This window comes from Ochlerotatus camptorhynchus, unplaced genomic scaffold (assembly GCF_037179485.1).
Source record: "Ochlerotatus camptorhynchus isolate MF236.1 unplaced genomic scaffold, CSIRO-AGI_Acam_v1.1 ptg000324l, whole genome shotgun sequence".
Taxonomy (NCBI): domain Eukaryota; kingdom Metazoa; phylum Arthropoda; class Insecta; order Diptera; family Culicidae; genus Ochlerotatus; species Ochlerotatus camptorhynchus.
In genome coordinates, this window is record NW_027040812.1 from 123,437 (window position 1) to 129,533 (window position 6,097).

At 42.2% G+C, this 6,097-nt stretch overlaps 1 pseudogene; it reads left to right on the top strand.

Annotated features, from left to right (window-relative positions):
* Positions 1 to 206: 206 nt before the first annotated feature.
* Positions 207 to 1,701, top strand: LOC135707968 (uncharacterized; annotated as a pseudogene).
* Positions 1,702 to 6,097: the final 4,396 nt, after the last annotated feature.

Here is a 6,097-nt window from a genome sequence, read left to right on the forward strand (position 1 = left end):
TGGGTATCCTTATTCGCGGTTCCTTATTCACGCCCCCGTTACCCCGGCAATAAGGATTCCTGACTGTACGAAGCATGATTGCTAAGGAACTCAACAGATTATTTTCTTTGGAATTCGATGGTGCTCAACGGCACAACCGGAAAATTTTTGGTATCAATGCGAGAACTCTAGTCAATGGCAAGTTTCGAACGCGAACTCTGTCCATGATGGAAATAACCACACGCCAGACTGCTGAAAACTTGCGACTGCGAGTGGAAGGAGTTTTGAACTTGTATGATTCCGGTGTGGTGCATATTTATTCGTGTACTACGGACAATGGCAAGAATATGCTAAAATGTGTACGGGAAATTAAACAAGAAGCTATGAAGACATGTTCAACAATGAAGAAGAGAAAAACGATGAATAGGTAGATCGCCAACGATGACATAGCACAGGTTGATCAAGAAGTGGATGAGATGTTAGAGGCGGTAGAAAGCAATTTTCTGCATGGTAACGAATCTTGTATTACTACTCTGAAATGTGCCGCGCATACAATCAACTTGGTGGTGAAGGACGTGATTAATGGAGAGGACGAAAGTTTGAAGAAAACCCGAAAAATAGTGAAATTCTGTCGGAAAACCGAATATAAACAGATGGGGTTCTATGTACGAGATGGTTGCATGCCTATATGCCCAAAGTACTTTTTATAAAGACTTGGGCTGCAAATTTGATGAACTCCGGCTTACCGAGGACGGCTGGGATTACGTCATAGAATTTTCATGTGCATTTGAACCTGTGTATGGTCTAACGAAGAATCTACAATCGGATGACTTAATTTTGGGCGACGTGTATAAGTTTGTGAAGATGTGTCAGCTGAAACTAAAACAAGTCCCACCAGGCAGCAGGTTTTCCGAAAAAAATGTTCATGGATTAACTACTCGAGCAACAGTAATGATGGATAAAAACGCATTCCGGGCCGCGTTACTATTCAATCAACGCTGGTGTTTCATTGACTCTCCTTATGTTACGGCAGACGACAAGCTTGCTGCAATTGTAAGTATTTTTTTTTTGTTGATTTAAATATTAAAAAAAAAAATAGTATCGATGACAACTGACAATACATGGAAATTTGATTTGTAAGGATTTTCCTGAAAGTGATTTATCAAATGACTGTGATACTGTGATTATAAATGTTTATGGATTTCATCCATATGCACTTTGGACTTTGAAAAAAAAAATTGAAGCCCTTGACTGAAACACTGCTCAGATAGGATCAAAGTTGTTTGAGTATAAATTATGGCTGAAAAATAAATTACATCTGAAGTTTCCTTAAAAATAATATGTAGCTTAAATATCAATCTATTTTCTGTTCAAGTCTTTTTTTCAATGAGAAAAGTAACGATGAAAATATAAACGATTTATTCAGAACTGATATATCAATCGAGCATTTATAAAATTCACCACATCTTTCTTGAAATCATACGTGATTTATATAAGCCCGTTGTTTCACAGTACCTTTTCCCATTTCGTATTATTTAATCCACACAGGAGCACATTCTTAAAGTAAGCAATATTTTAACAACATTTAATACCAGTCCTTCCGATGAACAGCACCCGGGAACATCGAATCAAGATTCCAAAAACCCAACAGAAGACGACTTGGAGGCTTTACTCGAAGAAGAGTGCCAGCAAGCATCTACTTATAGGTTGTGCCCTTCTTAAGTTGATCTTATGCTGAGGCAAACACAAAAAGTCGACTTCCAGTCAACACAGATATTGTGAAATATTGGGAATCTCGACGCTATGAAGATCCACAATTTTATGCACTTTCAACGATTGCATTGTCCGCATCAGCTACGCAGGTCTCAGTTGAGCGGTGCTTCTCTGCAATCAAGCTATTGCTGGAGCAACATCGGTTGCGAATGTCCCCACAAATGCTTAATGATTTGATGACCATTCGGTTCAATCGTGATTTGCTACCTGCTGCCATTGACAAATTCCAACAAACTGTATAAATATTTTATTTTTTCGTTATTTGTTATTTCGATTTTCAACTGATTGATTCGATTTGTTGTTTTATTGTTTATGTGGTTAAATAAATGGAAACTAAAAAATGAGTATATTACTGGGCAATAATAAAAGAATAAAACCCACCAACCATTTTACCAATTTTTTCTGCAGCTTTTGTCCGACATTCCTTTATTCCATTATACTGCATCCACTTCCTCTATCAATCCTTCTTTATTCAGAGTTGGTTGGAAATGCTAACATGAAGCTTTAGTGTGATGATTTATTAGCTAGAGAATGATCTTTAGAAGAGGGTAGGTGGATAGTTCCGTTAGAGTACGGCAGTATGAAAATTGAATAGAAGTTGAAAATGAGCGAAGGGCCATTAAAGCGACAGTTTACAAGATAGACGCACATTTTTGCCTAGCCCGTACGATGTACGCGGGGACTTGAAGTATGTCTCCAAGTCCACAGGCAAAAATGTGCGTCCCTCTTGTTGCTCATAAACTGACTGCGGCTGTGGAATAGTTCTAGCGACGTTTTCATCACTACCTAAAGCCCCACGTTTTGCGAGAGCATTTCCAGTCGATGGTGTGTTATAATGCAGTTCTTCTTTACCCAACTATTGTGTTACTAAATTAAAATTGAACTGCACTATAAACATTGCGCAATGCTTGACTGACTTTAAGTCTTTTAAAAGCAATTTTTAATTCATTTAATTAAAGGCAACTACGCGCAGTCAGAAAGATATTGGTGTTGACGATTGTCGCAAAACCGGACAAAATCTCTCTTTAAATTACCCACATTAAGCCGCAATTATCATCTAGGTGCTGTTCATAAACTACGTAGACAGTTTTTTTGGGATTCTTGACCCCCTCCCCCTGCGTAGACAATTGTCCATACAAATTTTTTTTAATCTGTATGGGCCGTGGATAATTGTCAACCCCCCCCCCCCTCCCCCTAAACTGTCTACGTAGTTAATGAACAGCCCCCTATTCACTCGCCAACACCAACCATCACGTAAAACCTCCGAGTGCAACCCCGATGTTCGAGCACAGGCGCAAGCACGAAACATCAAGCCTGAGTTCATTTACGCTGCGCTCACCCCAGATGTTGTTCATTTCTCTCAAGTTCGATGTTCGTGTGTAAACATTAGCCTGAGAGAGAACACGCGCTCTGAATGAACTTGCACTTCTGAAATTTGAACTCACGCTGAGCGCCGTGCATGTTTACGTGAAGACTTTCCATACTGCAGAGTGAACCGCACCAGGGTACAGTATAGCGATTTGAGACAATGTATATCGGAAAAATTCTTTGCAATCCTGAAAATTAATCCCAAAGATCTTGACGCCTTGTCGACAATGAACGAGATGTGTTGCTTATACGTTAGCTGGGAATCCAGAATAACTCCCAGGTCTTTTACGTGGTTGACACGGTTTCCTCAAGTACATAATTGAACAAGAGGTGATAATTGAGAGAAGGTGATAACTGAACACTTCGCGGGGTTGACCTCCATTCGGTTCAAGTTGCACCAGTTAGCAAACGCTTAGAGCTGGCATTGGAGGAAGCGACAGTCATCGATAGAATGGATCCGGAAATAGATTTTAAGATCATCTGCATACGATAGACGAGGACCTTCGAGGACTACAGGAAAATCAACGGGCCTAGGTGACTTCCTTGAGGTATCCCTGACGTGGCTGGCTAAGTAGCAGACTGACATTCACCAACCGTTACCATCAGCTGGCGATCACTGAGATAAGGGCGAAACCATCGCAGGAGGTTGCCATTTACCCCGAGTCTATCTAACTTAGCAATCGCAATTACATGGTTCAGTTTATCGAATGCAGCCGACAAGTCGGTGTAAATTACGTCTGTTTGAGCCCGTTCTGTCATGCTTTCCGTGACATACGATGTCAGACAAAGTAGATTAGTGGTAGTAGAACGACCGGAACCGAAGCCGTGTTGATCACTACTTACATACTAGAACAATGTGATTCCACGGTAATTATCCACGTCCCGTTTGTTTCCCTTTTTGTGAACAGGAAACATGTGCAAATTTCCAACAAGATGGAAATATACCACTCGAGATTGACATGCTGAATAGATGCTGCAACGGTGTCAGCAAGCTGGCGATATGCTTCTTCAGAAATACTGATGGGACACCATCTGGTCCTGGGTTGAAGAACGACTTAAGTTGTTGTGCGGCAGTGGAAATCATCTCGACGTTGATGTCAATTGCATCCAACGCTAGACCGGAGAGTGGTACATTACTAGCTGCTAGAGTAACGTGCTCGTCGGTTAATATCTCATCAGAGAATACGGTGGCAAACTTGTCTGAAAACAAGCGACAGATCTCCTGAGAGGTGGAAGCAACTTCTCCGTTGAACATCATTGAGGATGGTAGACCAGACTCTTTGTGCTCGTTAACGTAATTCAGGCACGTAGCCATGGGGGGGGGGGCTATGGGACTGAAGCCCCCCCCCCCCCCAATTATTATAATCATGTGAAAAAAAATCTGACCCAAGATAATAGATATCTGTTACCTGTACTGTACAGGTAATAGATATCCATTACCTGGGTAAGGTTTTTTTTATTTTTCATATTAAAATAATTTATGGACGAGGCTTCAGGCCTATAGCCCCCTCTGGCAATGAGACTCGGGCTGTACCTATGAACAATTTATGTTTGCAGCGATTCTGTTAAAGATCATGGGACCATCGAGTTTTTATGAAAGGTCAGCCTCGTTCCACTTCCGTAGGAACTAGGGTGTAGACCCAATTTGTAGCCTTCTAAACACAATCCGCACTGTACCCCTCTTTTTCAAGCAGGATTTTGTAACGGGATATAGGAGGGTGGCAAAAGGAAGGAACAAAACAGCCTCCGCTTAAGCGCCAGACAAGTCGAAACCTGCCGCGAAGGAGCGTGCTAAATCTCAAAATCCCGTACCCGGCTGAGACCTCAGGGCGAGTCCTTGTCTTTGACCTCCAACCCAAAACCGAACTTCTGAACACCGCGGTGCTAAGCAACAACTTATAGAACAAAAACGGAACAACTTCAGGGTAGATTGGTGTCCTTTGTAGGTTTGCCAATCCAGAGCCTATACTACTGCGACCCGAACCGAATGTACCCTGTAAAACTACCTCTTTGAAGACCACGCTTTCAGCTTTCTAGAAAAGAATCTACAATCTTGTCATGCTACTTCCATTTTATTCTGTCGAGACATTAACGAAACCCAACTTCCTTTCCTAGCTCTTCTATCTATTCATTGCTATAGCTTAACGACTAGGGTTAGTAAGTTTTAACAATTTTCATTTACTCAGAATTACTTGCCAATTCTCTTCGCGCGCGCGCATTCCTACGTGGTCACACGACGCAGGACAAGTGCACTTGCTGGGTAGTTCAGCTACTCGCCACTCACTCGCTCTCCGGCGGTAGCGTACATACGTGACGGTTCGTGTCCTCGACGACCGTGCGACGTAACGGTAATGATGGTGGTGAGCTTGTGGCCGAGAACACCGGGGACGATGGTGTTGAGCTTGTGGCCGAGAACACCGGGGACGATGGTGGTGAGTTTACGATGTCAGTGGAAAAAGCTTCCAAACGTTTGCTGTCACGTCAGCTAATACCGTTCCACGTGTCAGTCACGAATTTCACCACGCCGTGTGCCTTATCGGCCCAAAACAACTAACATACAGTGAAGGTTTCCACGGGGTGTCACTGTGCACGGTTCCGCTAGACTGGTCCTGGGGGGTACACCTTCGTTTGAAGGGAAATCTTCAAACGGTTTTACAAAAAGCATTAAAACCTAACCTCGAATCATATCTATTATCTTTACCTGTCACTACAGAACCGTAGGTTTAACGTGCTGGTGGTCCCGTGCGTTTAGGATTTCGTGCAAGTGGTTCCACCTAGCAAGAGCTGATTTATAACCCTATTTTTTTTTTTTATAATTTATACGGTTTTACACTTCACTTACGTTCATTCGGGCAGCAACGCTGCGTCCTATGGGACACTCAGTCTCCTTGTCAGCGGCTTCTATGACCACTTTTTTTTCCGTAAATATCTTCTCTAGCTTTCACTAATATTCGTTAACAACTTTTTCACGACTTAA